Raw genomic sequence first — 18,966 nt, forward strand, 5'->3', positions numbered from 1 at the left:
CACTTATTCTTAGTGTGTGAAGTTTGAGTTGAATATTTCCTCTTGGCTTGAGGAAATGGTCTGTGGCCTGGGCCCAGTCAGTCAGAGGGCTTGTTTCCCTTGGCCTCAGTGAATTGGGAGTCAAGATGGACCCCTGAGAATCCCACCTGGGATTTTGCTGGCATGATTGGAAAAGAAGTGTTGTTCATCTGCTGGCATTCAAAATTGATAAAATGCAAGCCTAGAGGTACTAGTAGACTTAGTAGCCACCACTTGGGAAAAATCTCATTGAAAATAAAGCCGGAATAGAGGAAAACTGAGCTGAAAGATGGAGAGAGAACAAGTCTCAGTGAAAATATTTAAGCAACTTGAACTAGCCAAGCTTGAAGTCAACACATTTCCTGGACCCTTCAATGAAACGGGCTCTAGATTCCCCAGATTTCAACCATCTTATAACGAACTATAATTTATAACTGTATCCATTTGGGAGATGGGAAGTTTATTATCAGTACTCTTGTACTGAAATTCTGAGTCTTTAGTGCACTTTCATATGTCCATGTCCTTCAGATTAGAATTTAGTAGGAAAATTGTAACTGGGAGATGTACCGTCCAGAGCCTCCACCACTTCCCTCCGCCTAATCACACCTCCACATGGAAAAAGATACCATCTGAAATGAAGAGTCCTTGAAATACCTCTTGCACATCCCAACAAAAGGAAGAATTCTCCTTTGTTGAACATCTCATTTCACATACACTCTAAATGTTTTCGTGGCTTAGCAAAAGTTGACACGTGACAGAGTCCTCCTGAACAGATTGAGACTTCAGAGACTAGGCCCTTGGCCATGCCTGCAACACGTTCTGAAGACATGGCCTGTGTCCCCTCTCCCCCTCATACTCAATGTGCCATTAACACTAGGAGTACAGCTCAAGAGGAAGGCAGCTTGTACTTGAAAAATAACCTTGCAGTTCATGGATGGGTTTGAAGGATAAAGAGAAATGCTCTGTAGCTCTTCACCCAACTCTGGCCATTAATATATAATAAAAAGTAACATCTCTTGCGTGCTTTTGTACCAAGCATAGTTCTAAATTCTTTTCTTGCATTATCCCTTGTAACCCTCATCTACTGCAACCCCGTGTGATTGATTATACTCCCCTTTTTACATTTGAAGAAATGGGACCGAGAAAACTTAGAGAACCTGCCCAGGATCACTGAGCAAGATTCAGACCCAAGTAGCAGGACCCAGGCTTTCAATTACAACACCATATTTTGTGTTAAAGAATAAAAACAGTGCCTGGGTCATGGCTTTAGAAATTGTGAAAACCAATGTTAGGATCGGAAGGAAGCAATCATGTAGCCCAATAGAAAAACTGAGATTGAAGGGGATAAGCCAGTACCCCAAAGTCACATAGCAGGTTAAAGAACCGGGCACTGAAATCTAGCCCTGATGACCCAGTTCTGTTGCAGTGCACACCTGTCCTTTGAGGATGTATACACGCTGCTCCAAATATCCAGTTACTCACCAGGCACCTATTGTTAAAAGTCTAGAATATGTCCAGACCAGTTAGCAAGTTGTACTGTCCTGAGGCTATTTCCCTCTCCCCTCAGGATTCCTGGACCTCCCCACAATTCAGAAATTCAAGGGCTAATGTCTGTCTCTGTGGCCGGCTTCCATCCTCATTAGTCAGTTCCCTCCCTCTGTTAAGTAGCTTTACCACGAGCCCTTCGTGAACACAGAAGCCACCACACAGACTGTTATCCCTGCAGATAATGGGAACTTCTTGGGTGAGTTGCAGGCCACATCTCAGTCGTTTGGGGTAACACTGCTATCTCAAATATGAGATAGGTGACAGCTAATCGTGCCAAGCATGCTCAAGACAGCATGAGGGGTCCAGAAAGGAGAATGCTCAGCCCCAGCATTTGGGGACTCTGTAGAGGTCTTTTCATGCCCTTCCAGGTGTTTGCTAAGACAGATCTTGCCCATAGAGGTGAGGAGTTCAGGGCACCTGAACTGTCAGAGGCAAGAGGAGTCTTGCCCCCACCCCCTCACTTTCCTTGTTTCTTTTGGGAATGGCAGAGGCATTCCTCAAGCCACAGCAGCCCCACTGACAACAAATGGGAAATACCGGGAAAGCAGCCCTTGCCAGCTGCGCAGACGGCAGGCCCAGGCTCCTTTTGAAGTCAGTGGGAGGTAAATTGTTCTTTCTCACTCTTCTCAGCAGCAGCAGAGATGGAGAAAGGAATTGTTAGTGGAAGGGAGGCTCTGAGGCACAGAATGCCCAGCTAGAGTCAACTGATGGTGCGCTGCTAGCCAGCCTGAAAACCATCTAGGTCCCAGCGGCCTGCGCCCATGAGATGGTGGTTTGCAGAGGACTCACTCAGGCCATTGCAATATCCATGCCCCTGCTACGCCTTCCCAGAAATCTATTTCCGTGGTAGCCACAACTTCTTTGTATAATATTTGAAGCAAGAGATATTACAGTGGCTGATAGCAAATATAGAAAAAACCAGAAAGCTCCCCATCTCTTTCCTTTACATCTGGTGATCTCCTCGTTCTCTGGATGTTTGCTTACATGTCATTCCCCATTCCAGCCTCTCCCCCAGGACTAAGTTAGCATTCCCCTCGCACCTTATGATTTCCTTGTTGTAGCATTTATTACATTTAAAATTATTTGCTTAATGCCTGTCTTCCCCATTAGACCCATAAAACCCATGGGGACTGAGATTGCATTATTACTCTTACAGATTCCCAGGACCTAGAAGGATGTTATGTGTCATAGTGAATATTTACTGAATAATGAATGAACACTGCAGGATCTTGACACCAAGTCCTAGCGATTTATGGAGGGTGCCTTTTTTTACTGAAGTATAGTGGATTTACAATGTTGTGTTAATTTGTGCTATACAGCAAAGTGGTTCAGTTATACATATATATATATACATTCTTTTTTTTTAATATTCTTTTCCATTATGTTTATCATAGGATACTGAATATAGTTCTCTGTGCTATACAGTAGGACCTTGATGTTTATCCATTCTCTATATAATATTTATATCTGCTGACCCCAGCCTCCCACTCCATCCCACCCCCACCTCCTCCCCCTTGGCAACTACAAGTCTATTCTCTATGTCCATGAGTATATTTCTATTTCATAAAAAGGTTCATTTGTGTCATATTTTAGATGCCACATATAAGTGATATCATATGGTATTTGTCTTTCTCTTTTTGACTTGCTTCACTTAGTATGATAATCTCAGTTGCATCCATGTTTCTGCAAATGGCATTATTTTGTTCTTTTTTGTGCCTGAGTAATATTCCATTGTATATATGTACCACATCTTTATCCATTCATCTGCTGATGGATATTTAGGTTGTTTCTATGTCTTGGCTATTATAAATAGTGAGTGCTGCTATGAACATAAGGGTGCATGTATCTTTTTGGATTAGAGTTCTTTCTGGACATATGCCCAGGAGTGGGATTGCTGGATCATATGGTAACTCTATTTTTAGTTTTCTAAGCAGCCTCCATACTGTTTTCCATAATGGCTGTACCAACTTACATTCCCACCAACAGTGTAGGAGGGTTCCCTTTTTGGATGGGGCATCTTAACCACCATTAGAATATGTGGGAAAGGAAGTTAAAAATAAATAAAATCATCCTTGCATACATCAAGTTCTTCAGCCTCACCAATTAGCAAAACACTTTCCAGTTTGTCTTCTCTTCTCTTCCTATTTCTTTTTTGGGGGAGGGGGTAAATTATTTTATTGTTTTAATAAACCATGTTCTATTTTAAAGAAAATTTTTAAGAGGAGAGTTTGTAAATGCAGATGCATATAATTAATGTATTTTAGAAGTATTCATTATTATTCATTAATCTTTGGGGTAATAAAACCAAAATAAGCGAGTGAACCAAAACTCTATCAAAAAAGAACAGATTGAACCTTATAAAGGACATTCGATGGGGTCTCAAAGGATTCAGAAATCTGTCTTGTTACTATCATGATATGTTTGGTTAATGATAGAAGTCCTTAACAGAGTGCTTGCATTAGTATAGCATAAGGAGCATTGGTTTTTCGAGAGCCATTTTTAAAGATTACTTAATCCTGGATAGGTCTATTTTGGGCATCTCATATCAAATCCAAAGCAAACTTTAAAATAAAATTGATTTCATTACCTCAGGTAAATTATACATCTCTTGACTTAACATGTAATCTAGTAAAAAATTCTCCCAAGACTATTCTTTTCTTCTCTCTATTTTTTGAAGTCCATTCTCTCCTACCCCATAATTTAAGGAAGCCTCCATTTCCTGTATGTAATTGGAGCATAAGTGAATTTTCCTCAAACTGGGGTGTCCGCAGACCAGTGGGGGATGATTTATCTTTTCCTGGGGTTCTGTGGATTCCCTATGAGATGTGTAAAGGGATGAAAGCATACACTGAATCATGCAGATGAACATTTTTATTTTTATTTTTTTTTTTCTTTTTGCGGTATGCGGGCCTCTCACTGTTGTGGCCTCTCCCGTTGCGGAGCACAGGCTCTGGATGCGCAGGCCCAGCAGCCATGGCTCACGGGCCCAGCCGCTCCGCGGCATATGGGATCCTCCCAGACCGGGGCACGAACCCGTATCCCCTGCATCGGCAGGCGGACTCTCAACCACTGCGCCACCAGGGAGGCCCCAGATGAACATTTTTAAATGAAATGGCCACATGATGTCAATATCTGAAGGTTTTCAAATATATTGCAAGTTCTCTCATACTCCCCCCTTCCAAAAGAGGATTCTAATTTTCCTTCCCTTGGATGCAGACAAGACTTAGTGACTTACTTTTCTAATGAGAAGAATGAGGTAAGGTGATCTTGCATGACTCCCAAGGCTAGGCTGGAAAAGGCAATATGGCTTCCACCTGGCTCTCTGTCTTGGGGCATGTACCTGGGAAGAAAGTGAGACACCATTTAAGAAATGTGGCTTTCCTAAAGCTGTCATGCCACAGACCCAATGAAGAGATTTCATAGATGCTGGTAGAGGAACCCCAGCTGTTCAAGTTTTCCCAGCCCAGCTACTGGGCATGCAAGTGATAAAGACTTCCAGCCTCAGCCACCATCTGACTACAACTTCATGAAAGACCCCACCGCAAGCCAGAACTACCCAGCTGAACCCCTGATGGGTTCCTGACCCAAAGAAACCATGAGAGAGAAGTGATGATGCTGTTCTGAGCCACTGAGTTTTGTGGTGTTTGTTAAAAAGCAAAAGATAACTACTACAGTGTCCTTCTTTGCAGTTGGGTTTATGATACATTGGAACCATATATTTATTAGAGAAGAGGGGAGAAGAGAGGCAGACTTAATATATGCATGTCAAGTGAGGGGTAAAGTAGTTCAAATAGAGGAAAGTGACAGGAAAATGGCTCATTACCCCCACCTTGATGTTTGAGGAGGGCTGAACTCAAAGGAATCTTTGTTCGGTCAATTCCATAATTGTGTCACAAGCACTTACTGGGCTCCAACAAAACCGCATCAGCAATTCCATTTAACAAATGCAATCAATTTTAATTGTATTGGCTTGGCTTGGCTTTTATTTTTTCCTCTGATTCCACTTAACTTTACATCTGCTTATATCTAGGTTTATATATATGCATTTAAGTAGCATTATAATAAAATCACTGGATACACCAGCAAACCACAATTTTTCTTTCAAAGGAATCTTAAATTTGAGAATCAATGACGGAGGATCATCAGGAAGGCATGTGTGTCTATGACACGCTATCATCTCATTCACTGTTGCCAAATGAAGTAATACCTCCCACTATGTACCCTAGAACATTCTTCATAATTGTCCATACATACTATGGTTCAATTATAAGGTTAGTGTATCTGTCTGTAAGTCTCCCAGTTTAAGTCTTATGCTTGAAACTCATGTTACTGACAATGATGTCTTCAGTCCTTGTATTCCTAGTACACATGGCCCGACTTTTTTCATCAGCAATCACTTTCTCTTCCTGTTTATCAGTTTCAGCTAGAAAGTGGCCACCTGTCTTTGTAGTGCCCTTGACTTCCCCAACATAAATTTTTGAGTAGGGAACTTAAATGACATTTTAATTCAGACCACTATTAATGTACCTTTCAAATCTATTCAGTCATTCATTCTCCTATTATCCTTAAATTAAAATATAGAAACAATTTATAACTTAGGTTAATATATTTACATGGGTATTTCTGTCTTATGGGGATGATCGACAGACATAACAGCTTTCTGTTATAAGCTGTGACACATATCTGAAGTATTTTCATATTTTAAAGCAGTAGATTATTAATTATTATAGTAACAATATCAGTCATCTCTTGCAGTCTTGAAGTATTTGTATAGTACAGTGTTAAACATTTCATCTGTATTATTTCATTTAATCCACACAATTTACCTAATGACTCATGTAAAATTGCCAGTTACAGTGGCTTGGAGGGATGGTCATTTGTCCAAAGTTAACATAACTCGCAACAGAGGAGCTAAGATTTGAACCCAGATAAATTTTCCCTTAGCAACTCAGTTTTGTAACTTTTCTAAATTCTTTTGACTGTTTGTACTTTGTTTACCATATTTCAGTAAAGCTAAGTTGTCATCAGTTGTGAGGTGTTCCATTATTTATGAGCCAATATGACAAAGGCTGACAGTTAAACTATGACACAGCACTTTAGCACTAGAATTTTTATTTTATAATGATTTGAAAGTGCTCTATTTAATAAACAGACCTAGTTAGACATATGTGGTTTTTAAAATTTATTTATTTTAATTTATTTACTATTTTTGGCTGCATTGGGTCTTCGTTGCTGCACCTGGGCTTTCTCTAGTTGTGGCGAACGGGCGCTACTCTTCGATGCGGTGTGTGGGCTTCTCATTGCGGTGGCTTCTCTTGTTGCGGAGCATGGGCTCTAGGCGTACGGGCTTCAGTAGTTGTGGCGCACAGGCTCAGTAGTTGTGGCTCACAGGCTTAGTTGCTCCACGGCATGGGGGATCTTCCCGGACCAGGGCTCAAACCCTTGTCCCCTGCATTGGCCACCAGGGAAGCCCTAGACATATGTTTTTATCAAACATTACTGTTGTGCATGTATAACATGGAAAGCATAAACAAAACAAATGGGAGGAGGTATTTTCTGGAACTTGCCATTAAGAGTCTGGTTCTTCTGAATCATTTTGCAGATGAGGGTCGCTAGGGACATTCTACAGTGTCATCCTCCATGTCAAGGAGAACATTGATGATGTAGCATTTCTGAAAAGAATGTTCCATTATTGGGTCTAGAATTTTCTTCCAAGCTGTTGTCATCCTTTCCAGAAGTTTTGATATATATTTGCAGGCAAAGTTAATGCCTCTCATTTAAATATTTAAATGCACATCATAGAGTCAATGGAATATGATATTATTATGTTTCCTGCAAACCATGTTAAAAAATCAACTATCCACAAATTTAGTATTTTACAGTGTTTTAGTTATACTAGGCATCTAGGTTTAATATCAGACTTTAGCCTGATGTATATTACTATACATTTATGTTGCTTTCCTTACATTATGTCCATTGTTTTGAATGCTTAGAGATACGTCAGATACCAGTTTAAATTCTTTGCATGTGTTAACTCATTAAACCCAAGGAAGTGGTATATTGTCCATTGTATCAATAAAGAAACTAAGATATAGAGAATTTAAATAATTTATTCAAAGTCACATTGCTTCTTAAATGACAAAACCAGAGTTTGACTTTAATCTCTATGACACCAAATTGCATTCTGCTAACTGCTTTGCGATATTACCGTTCACATAAACACACACAGTTGCAGTATGAGAATTGGTAACTAATATTAATGATCCTTCTTATGTGCTATGTAAATGATTTCTACTTCCCTTAGCCTTCCCTTTGCTTGCACATGAGTGTATAAAGTACCCTACATGTGGATTTTTATTGACTCCTCTCTCCCTGAGGCCAAATATTAACAGTAACCCTTCAGGGACTGATCTGGTGGTAATGGGCCAACATTTCTTACAGCCTGGCAATGCATCACTCCATGGCCATTTTGCTTTAAAGGTTTCTGAGGGAATTAGCTCTAAAATGACCATAGTACTGGCCATGTCACAGAACTCTTTACATAGATATAGGTCCATGCATTCCTGTTTGCCACTGATCAGAAAATTTAATCTTGGCAATCATTCTCTAGGAAATCAATGTTGCTTACATTACATGTGTATGACCCACCATATGAAAAGGAAGGAATATGTGCAATTGCTTTATGATGTGCCTGAAGCAAAATACTTTATTATTAGGTACTGCCCAGTGGAGCCATGCTTAGGTTTTTATCTTGCTTTTAAAAAGAAGGAAAATAATCACAGAGGAACTCTGACCTCATTTTATAATTGGGGGTCAGTGACACCAATAGTTAGCCACACAAGTAATGAACCCAGGAATGACTTAGAAAATAAAGTGAAGCAGCTTTTGTAATGTTAGGTCATGGATTTGGAAACTTTTATTTAAACATTCTTCCCACGATACTGCATCATTAACAACTCTGTCCAGGTGTTTGGAAACAAGAAGAGGATTTTCGTGTTTGTGAGCCATGCTTTCCTGAGAAAATGTCAGCTTTATGTGAAAAGGCTTGTGAGACACTGTGAACCAATGCTGAGCCAAATGAGATGCACTGTAAGATACCTGTGCTTTCTCCCATTTTCTCAAGTCTTGGCATCTGGCACCACCATCTTCCCAGCTACCTAAAGTCGGAATCATTATTGACTTGCCTCTCTTATTTGGTCCCTATATCCAATAAATTTCTGAGTCCTCTTATTCTCCCTCCACAGTAACTCCCTAATCTGCCTACTTCTCTCTATCCTGCCATTACTTCCAGTTACCACCATGGCCCACCTGGATAACTGCATCAATCTTTGTAATCTAACTGAGGCTTTCTGCCTCTGATCCTGCTGTTTCTGAAGCCAGAAACCTCATCATGTGACTTCTCAAACTCTTTGATGACTTCCTGTGGCTCTTGAGATAAGGCCCCAAGTCCACTGTTTAGCTCACAAGGCCCTTCATGATGAGGCCCCTGTTGACTTCCCAAGCCCCATCTCTCTCCTTCCCATGGAGGGCCTTGAAAGGGACTAAAATATCCTGTCCTTTCAAGTCCACAGTTAGATTTTATACCTTCTTAAGATGCCTTCCTCCATGCCCAGGCTTGTGTCCTTTTACTTCTTTATGATGATCCCATCACTTAGTTAACTGTTATAACTACCCACTTGTTTACCTTCTCTACCAACCATGAATTCCTTGCAAGCAGAAACTGTCTCTTGTTCACTGTTGTAAGTCATAGCGTATGGAGCACTTGTGGTACAAAAGATGATTCGAAGCAGTACACAGATGCTCTCTTTTAAACTTTTAAAAACTATCCTACATTTTTATGTTTATATTCTCTTTATAACAAGTAGCTTGCTTTCTTTATCATGAACCTCAGATGCACAGGATTAAATTAACTATAATCTTTATTCTATGACACAGTCATCATTGGTCCTTTCATGACCCACTTATATTTATTTTGCTAGTTATTTTATACCTTAACAAGCATCCCTAAATTCAATGTGCAAAACAGAAGCTAAGATCGTCATAATAGGCAACTTTTAGCCATATGGTACATGGGTTCTGTTCTTCTGCATCATTATACCTGACCCAACATACTGTGATCACCATTCTCTCACTTTCTTCACTTGCCTCTCTATTTCTAGACTTTATTATTTTTTTAATATTATGGAAGGTATTTAATAATTCAATTTTAAAATATATTCTACTTTCCTTTTTAATTAAGTACATGCAATTGCATATCAAAATAGAGTAGAAAAGTGTATTTCCTTTTCTTATTGAGATATAATTGACATATAACACTATATTAGTTTCAGGTGTACAACATAATGATTTAATACTTGTATATATTGCAAAATAATCACCACAATAAGTTTAGTTAACATCCATCAGTATACATAGTTGCAAACTTTTTTCTTATGATAAGAATTTTTAAAATCTACTCTCTAGCACTTTTCACATTTGTAATGCAGCATTAGTAACTATAACTGCCATACTTTCCATTCCAAACCTTACTTTCTTATGTTAGTTGTTTTTAACTTTATAAAAAGCATATCACACTTAAGCAACATTTGGGGCTTTCTCCACTTAATATAATGTTGCTGAGAGTCCTCTGTATTATTATATGCTATTGTAGTTCACTTGGTTTGACTGCTGTATTCCATGGATAACTATATCACAGTTTAAGCATCCACACCTGGGTTGTCACCAGGTTTTTGCCCTTGTGCACAGTGGTGCTCTGAACGTTTGAGTACATGCCTCTTGTTGCACATGGGTAAACATTTCACTGTAGAACTGCTGTTAAAGAGAAGGTGAATTCATATCTTTTAGAGATAATACCAAACTAGATTTAATGAGGTGGCACCAGCTTACCCTCCTACCCATAATGTATATGAAAACCTATGGATCCATATCCTCTCCATTACTTGGTATTGTCAGCCTTCTTCATTTTGGCCACTCAGCTATCAGGAAAATGGATCTCACGTGATCTTGATTTGTATTTTCCTGATCACTAATAATACTGAACATTTCTTTATGTATCTGTTGTACATATGTGTTTCCTCCCCTGTGAGATGTTTACTCCTGTTTTCTGCCCATTTTTCTCTTGGATTGTGTTATTCTTACTGGTTTGTAGACATTTTTCATATTTTGATAGCAATTCTTTGAAGACTACATGTACTTATTGTAGAATATCATATTGAAGTTGGTAACTCATCTTTGTAATATCTTTAAGGTATCCTAACAAAAAAAAAGTTCTTAAAGATAACATGTATGACATTCAGTAATACCAAAGTAGATTTCTAGATAACATGGCAAGTAGTAAAATTACCTGATTTCTTGACTGATGAAGTGGGTTGTGGTGGAGTATAGGTTTTGCCCTGTATTTGAGCTGTTTTTGAACTAGAACCTATTGCTTTCCACACATCCATAAGGTGCTAGGCACATCACAGGCACTCGGCCAGAACTTGCTGGAATGAATTAAAATACCCTGTGGAAAAAGGCACACTAATAAGAACATTTACCCTCCAAGTTGTTTAAACAGATGGCATGTTTTTGAAAGAAGAAAAATTGTAAAAGAAACTAAAGAACAAGACTGATTTCCAGTTGATTTTCATGGTGTTGGGGAAATGGTGTTTTTGGCAGACTATCGCATGTGGTTAGGTTGGGCAATTTTCCCCTTTTCTAAGACAGTATTTTGGGGACACGCTGGTATAGGTGTTTTGTACTGACTCATCTAAAAGAGGCTTTTGCATATATTGTGAAAAGTCTCTTTGGAGTTAAAGAAAGGAAAAGAATAAGAATTAAATACTGCTCCTCTTACAAGTCATCCATGACCTTAAGTCCCCCCAAGTGGACCCACCTCTCTCTTCTTCTTCTTCACTCCTTAGCTCTCACTCAGGCACAAAGCAGGACATAACAACACGGACATTCTGATTTGAAATCATAATGTAAAAATTTTTACATTATTTTTATTCTTACATGATTTTTGATTTATTTTTTTAACCTAAAATATGGGGTCAACCAAACTCTCTGAGACTCTTCCTGTGACTACCCTCTACTCAATGTTCCTATCTCCCTTGAAGGCCAAGGCAGAGGCAGGAATACATCGGGTCTGAGGGATAGGGTGAGGATATCTTTTATATTTATATAGTATTGTTTCTCAGTATGAAAGTTAAGTAGTATATTTTTAATTTTATAGCATACTGTATTTTACAATACAGAAGACTGTATCTCACATATATGTAGTATAAGAAATACTATTACTCATACCCTAAGCACCCATCGCCCAGCTTAAGTAACTGAACTTTACCAGTCTACTGCAACTCCCCACATCAGTCCCTCTCTCCTCACTTATTTATTTATTCAAAAACATTCATTTGAATGATTATTATGTATCATACACTGTTCTAGGTAATAAAAAACAGTAAAATAAAAAAACAGACAAAAAGCTCTGACTCCCGGAGCTTACATTTTATAAAAGGAAGCTACCATTTTTAATTTGGGGTTTATCATTCCCTTTTCCATATAAATATATATATCTCCAAACAATATATTAGTTTACTATTATACTATCTAGTGTTCTTCTGTGCCTTGCTTTTTTCGCTTAATGTATTTGTGCGTGAAATGCTAGTTCATCCATTTTCAATATTTCTGGACTTCTGTTATGTAAATACTTCACAGCATATCCATCTTCCTGTTCATGGATATTAGGATTATCTTCAGATTTTTGCTATTACGAACAATGCTGCTATGAAATGGTATCATATGACACATATATTATACACATTATATTTGTGAGAGTCATTTCTGTTGTGCATAGCAGTAACTCATTGTTCATTGTTGTATAGTTTGTATGGGTATGTATATACCCAATTTATTTGTAATTATTTCAACATTTGAGTTATTTCAAGGATTTGTTTAATGCCATGTTTATGTACATGTCTTTTGAAGCATGTGTTGTGTTGGGTATTGCTGGGTCTTAAGATATATATAAGTCCAATTATAGTAGATACAGTCAAATAATTATCCAAAGGGATAATACAGTTTGCTCTCCCACAGCCATTCTGCTGGCTGTGTATCAAATTGTGCTTTTAATTTCCATTTACTTGATGATTAATGAAGGTGAGCACTCTATAAAAGTTCATTTGTTGTTTAATATCATATTTTATAAAGTACCAGTTCAACACTTTCACCCACTTTATTCTGTTGAGTTGTCTGGCCTTTTTTTATTGATTTGAAAAAATATATACAGGAGTATTCCCAAACACATAAAGGATAGAACCAGTGGCACATAGAAGAGGTAATAATAGGCACATGTCTTATTATCAATCTGAGGTAAAATTCAATATTTCACTTAAATATGACATTAGTATAGGTTTCAAAAATTGATTTATCAGAATAAGGAAGTTCTCTTTCATTATAAAATATAGTTTGCTATATCTTATCATGAAAACAAGTAGAATTTATTAAGTGCCTTTTGTGCAACTATTGAGATAATTATATGCATTTTCTCCTTTATGCTATTGACATGTGGATTTGTATTGATTGATTTTTGAATGTTAACCCAACCATGCATTCCTAGAGTAAATTCATTTTTTTGTAGTATAGTATCCTTTTCGAATATTGCTGGATTCAGAATTCTAATACTTTGCTTAGAATTTTTAAAATCGATTTTCATGGGAAAGGTTGGCCTATAGGTTTACTTTCTTGGAACATCCTTGTCAGCTTTTGGTATTAAGGTTATGCTAACCTCAGAATCACAATGGAGAATAATACCTCTTCATTCTTCTGACCTCTTTCTCCCTTTCCTAATTCTCTCTTCACCTGTATCTAACTTCTGTTAAGCCCATTGGTTGGGTACTTAATTTCACTTATTACATTTTTTTAATTCTCAACTTTCCACTTGATCCCATTGTATAATATCCAGTTTTCCACCAGAATTCTCTATTTTGTTAATTAATGTTTTAACCTATTTACCCTGATTATTTTAATATCCATGTCTGATAACAAATATATCTGGATATCCTGTGGGTCTGTTTTTAATATTTATTCTTTTCTCTTGGTTATTAGTCAAGTCGCATCTTTTTGGGTGTTTTGCTATTTTTGTTTGAGTGCTGAACATTGACTTTGAAAAACTGTAGAAATACTTTGAGACTCTGAACTGTTCATTTCATAACAGCAAATTCCATTAAGGAGAAACATAGTTCAGATTTCAGGCCTGCTTCCTTGGGATTTCACTCTCTCTCCAGTTGTAGAATCGCAAGTTCTTACTGTATTGATATTGTCTTGTCAATGTTTTCAAATATATTTTTAAAAAATATTTTGTTGAGGGGCTTCCCTGGTGGCGCAGTGGTTGAGAGTCCGCCTGCCGATGCAGGGGACACGGGTTCGTGCCCCGGTCCCAGAAGATCCCACATGCCGCGGAGCGGCTGGGCCCGCGAGCCATGGCCGCGGAGCCTGTGTGTCCGGAGCCTGTGCTCCGCAACGGGAGAGGCCACAGCAGTGAGAGGCCCGCGTACAGCAAAAAAAAAAAAAAAAAAAAAAAAAAAAAAAAAAAAAATATTTTGTTGAGCTTGTCTAGTTATTCTCAGAGGGAAAATTTGTCTAAAATTAGTATACTATTGCCAGAAGGGACACCAACTATGTTATTGGATTTTAATTTGTGTTTTCCATAGTTCAAAACAGTTGAGCCTTTTAAAATAAGCTTATCAGCCACTAGTGTTTTCACTTATGCACGTTTCTATTTACTTATTCATTTTTTAACATATGGGTTTTTATTCTCATTATGTGTATTTTAAATTCTTTCTCTCTAGTTACAGTTTTTTTATTAATTATTTGTTTTGATGAACTTAAGTATTTTTTAATGTAGTTATATTCATCAGTCTTTTCTCTTTTGAGCCTTTTATCTTTTTTAAAAAATTTATTTATTTAGTTTATACAGCAAGTTCTTATTAGTTAACTGTTTTATACATATTAGTGTATATATGTCAATCCCAATCTCCCAATTCATCCTACCACCACCACCATCCCCACTGCCCTCCGCTTGGTGTCCATACGTTTGTTCTCTACAACTGTGTCTTTATTTCTGCCTTGCATACTGGTTTTTCTAGATTCCACATATATGCGTTAACGTGTGATATTTGTTTTTCTCTTTCTGACATACTTCACTCTGTGTGACAGTCTCTAGGTCCATCCACATCTCTACAAATGACCCAATTTCATTCCTTTTTATGGCTGAGTAATATTTCATTGTACGTATGTACCACATCTTCTTTATCCATTCTTCTGTCACTGGGCATTTAGGTTACTTCCATGCCCAGCTATTGTGAATAGTGCTGCAATGAACATTGGGGTGCATATGTCTTTTTGAATTATGGGTTTCTCTGGGTATATGCCCAGTAGTGGGGATTGCTGGGTCATATGATAATTCTAGTTTTAGTTTTTTAAGGAACCTCCATACTGTTCTCCATAGTGGGTATATCAGTTTACATTCCCATCAACAGTGCAAGAGGGTTCCCTTTTCTCCACACCCTCTCTAGCATTTGTTGTTTGTAGATTTTCTGATGATGCCCATTCTAACTGGTATGAGGTGATACCTCATTGTAGCTTTGATTTGCATTTCTCTAATAATTAATGATATTAAGCAGCTTTTCATGTGCCTCTTGGCCATCTGTATGTCTTCTTTGGAGAAATGTCTGTTTAGGTCTTCTGCCCATATTTTGATTGGGTTGTTTGTTTTCTTAATATTGAGCTGCATGAGCTGTTTATATATTTTGGAGATTAATCCTTTGTCAGTTGATTCATTTGCAAATATTTTCTCCCATTCTGAAGGTTGTCTTTTTGTCTCGTTTATAGTTTCCTTTGCTGTGCGAAAGTGTTTTAAGTTTCATTAGGTCCCATTTGTTTATTTTTGTTTTTGTTTCCATTTCTCTAGGAGGTGAGTCAAAAAGGATCTTACTGTGATTTATGTCATAGAGTGTTCTGCCTATGTTTTCCTCTAAGAGTTTTATAGTGTCCGGTCTTATATTTAGGTCTTTAATCCATTTTGAGTTTATTTTTGTGTCTGGTGTTTTTGAGTGTTCTAATTTCATTCTTTGACATGTAGCTGTCCAGTTTTCCCAGCACCACTTACTGGAGAGACTGTCTTTTCTCCTTTGTATATCCTTGCCTCCTTTTTCATAGATTAGTTGACCGTAGGTGCATGGGTTTATCTCTGGGCTTTCTATCCTGTTCCATTGATCTATATTTCTGTTTTTGTGCCAGTACCATATTGCCTTGATTACTGTAGCTTTGTAGTATAGTCTGAAGTCAGGGAGTCTGATTCCTCCAGCTCCGTTTTTTTCCCTCAAGACCGCTTTGGATATTCAGGGTCTTTTGTGTCTCCATACAAATTTTACAATTTTTTGTTCTAGTTCTGTAAAAAATGCCATTCATAATTTGATAGGGTTTGAATTGAATCTGTAGATTGCTTTGGGTAGAATAGTCATTTTCACAATATTGATTCTTCCAATCCAAGAACATGGTATATCTCTCTACCTGTTTGTGTCATCTTTGATTTCTTTCATTAGTGTCTTATAGTTTTCTGAGTACAGGTCTTTCACCTCCTTAGGTAGGTTTATTCCTAGGTATTTTATTCTTTTTGTTGTGATGGTAAATGGGATTGGTTTCTTAATTTCTTTTTCTGATCTTTTGTTGTAAGTGTATAGGAATGCCTGAGATTTCTGTGCATTAATTTTGTATCCTGCAATTTTACCAAATTCATTGATGAGCTCTAGCAGTTTTCTGGTGGCATCTTTAGGATTTTCTAAGTATAGTATCATGTCATCTGAAAACAATGACAGTTTTACTTCTTCTTTTCCAATTTGAATTCTTTTTATTTTTTTTCTTCTCTGATTGTCATGGATAGGACTTCCAAAACTATGTTGAATAACAGTGGCAAAAGTGGACATTCTTGTTTCGTTCCTGATCTTAGAGGAAATGCTTTCAGTTTTTCACCGTTGAGAATGATGTTTGCTGTGGGTTTGTCGTATAGGGCCTTTATTATGTTGAATAGGTTCCCTCTGTGCCCACTTTCTGGAGAGTTTTTATCATAAATGGGTGTTGAATTGTGTCAAAAGCTTTTTCTGCATCTGTTGAGATGATCATATGGTTTTTATTCTTCAGTTTGTTAACATGGTGTATCACATTGATTGATTTGCATATATTGGAGAATCCTTGCACCCCTGGGATAAATCCCACTTGATCATGGTGTATGATCCTTTTAATGTGTTGTTGGATTCTGTTTGCTAGTATTTTGTTGAGGATTTTTGCATCTATATTTATCAGTGATATTGGTCTGTAATTTTCTTTTTTTTGTAGTATCTCTGTCTGGTTTTGCTATCAGGGTGATGGTGGCCTCGTAGAATGAGTTTGGGAGTGTTCCCTCCTCTGCAATTTTTTGGAAGAGTTTGAGAAGGATGGGTTTTAGCTCTTCTCTAAATGTTTGATAGAATTCACCTGTGAAGCCATCTGGTCCTGTACTTTTGTTTGTCGGAAGATTTTTGTTTTGTTTTGTTTTGTTTGTTTTTTTGTGGTACGCGGGCCTCTCACTGTTGTGGCCTCTCCCGTTGCAGAGCACAAGCTCCGGACACACAGGCTCAGCGGCCATGGCTCACGGGCCTAGCCGTTCCACGGCATGTGGGATATTCCCGGACCGGGGCACGAACCCGTGTCCCCTGCATCGGCAGGCAGACCCTCAACCACTGCGCCACCAGGGAAGCCCATGTTGGAAGATTTTTAACCAGTTTCAATTTCATTACTTGTGATTGTTCTGTTCATATTTTCTGTTTCTTCCTGGTTCAGTCTTGGAAGGTTATACCTTTCTAAGAATTTGTCCATTTCTTCCAGGTTGTCCATTTTATTGGCTTAGAGTTGCTTGTAGTAGTCTCTTATGATGCTTTATATTTCTGCAGTGTCTGTTGTAACTTCTCCTTTTTCATTTCTAATTTTATTGATTTGAGTCCTCTCCCTCTTTTTCTTGATGAGTCTGACTGAAGGTTTATCAATTTTGTTTATCTTCTTTTTTTTTTTTTTTTTTTTTTTTTTGCTGTACGCGGGCCTCTCACTGTTGTGGCCTCTCCCGTTGCGGAGCACAGGCTCTGGACGCACAGGCTTAGCGGCCATGGCTCACGGGCCCAGCCGCTCCGCGGCATATGGGATCCTCCCAGACCGGGGCACGAACCCGTATCCCCTGCATCGGCAGGCGGACTCTCAACCACTGCGCCACCAGGGAGGCCCTGTTTATCTTCTTAAAGAACCAACTTTTAGTTGTGTTGATCTTTGCTATCGTTTCCTTTGTTTCCACTTCATTTATTTCTGCTCTGATCTTTATGATTTATTTCCTTCTACTACCTTCGGGTTTTGTTTGTTCTTCTTTCTTTAGTTGCTTTAGGTGTAAGGTTAGGTCGTTTATTTGAGATTTTTGTTTCTTGAAGTAGGATTGTATTGCTGTAAACTTCCCTCTTAAAACTGCTTTTGCTGCCTCCCATGGGTTTTGGGTCGTTGTGTTTTCATTGTCATTTGTTTCTAGGTATTTTTTGAATCTGTTTCCTGATGGGACTGGTGGTGGGTAGAGCTGGGTGTTGCTCTGGTGGGCAGAGCTCAGTAAAACTTTAATCCACTTGTCTGCTGATGGGTGGGGCTGGGCTCCCTCCTTGTTGGTTGTTTGGCCTGAGGCGATCCAGCACTGGAGACTACAGGTCCTTTGGTCGGGCTAATGGCGGACTCTGGGAGGGCTGACACCAAGGAGTACTTCCCAGAACTTCTCCTGCCAGCATCCTTGTCCCTGCGGTTAGCCACAGCCACCCCCGCCTCTGCAGGAGACCCTCCAACACTAGCAGATAGGTCTGGTTCAGTCTCCTGTGGGGTCACTGCTCCTTGCCCCCGGGTCCTGATGCGCACACTACTTTGTGTGTGCCCTCCAAGAGTGGAGTCTCTGTCTCCCCCAGACCTTTTGAAGATCCGCAGTCAGTTTCTGCTAGCCTTCAAAGTTTGATTCTCTGGGAATTTCCCCCACCCCTTTTGCCAGACCCCCAGGTTGGGTAGCCTCTTATGAGGCTCAGGACCTTCACTCCAGTGGGTGGACTTCTGTGGTATAATTTTTCTCCAGTTTGTGAGTCACCCACCCAGCGGTTATGGAATTTGACTTTATTGTGATTGCTCCCCTCCTACCGTCTCATTGCAGCTTCTCCTTTGTCTTTGGACTTGGGGTATCTTTTTTGGTGAGTCCCAGTGTCTTCCTGTCGATGATTGTTCAGCAGTTAGTTGTGATTCTGGTGCTCTCGCAAGAGGGAGTGAGTGCATGTCCTTCTACTCTACCATCTTGAACCAGTCTCACCTATTAATTCA

At 38.7% G+C, this 18,966-nt stretch overlaps 1 long non-coding RNA gene across 4 annotated transcripts in view; it reads right to left on the minus strand.

Moving 5' to 3' along the window:
* The window catches only part of LOC309814079, a 182,518-nt gene that overhangs the window by 68,062 nt on the left and 95,490 nt on the right, over nt 1-18,966 (minus strand). For all 4 annotated transcript variants that reach the window (XR_014295603.1, XR_014295604.1, XR_014295605.1 and 1 more), the window contains exon 2: nt 4,802-4,906. This is a non-coding gene — a long non-coding RNA (uncharacterized lncRNA). The remainder of the gene's footprint in view (nt 1-4,801; nt 4,907-18,966) is intronic.

This window comes from Mesoplodon mirus (assembly GCF_964341445.2).
Source record: "Mesoplodon mirus genome assembly, chromosome: 12".
NCBI classification, from domain to species: domain Eukaryota; kingdom Metazoa; phylum Chordata; class Mammalia; order Artiodactyla; family Ziphiidae; genus Mesoplodon; species Mesoplodon mirus.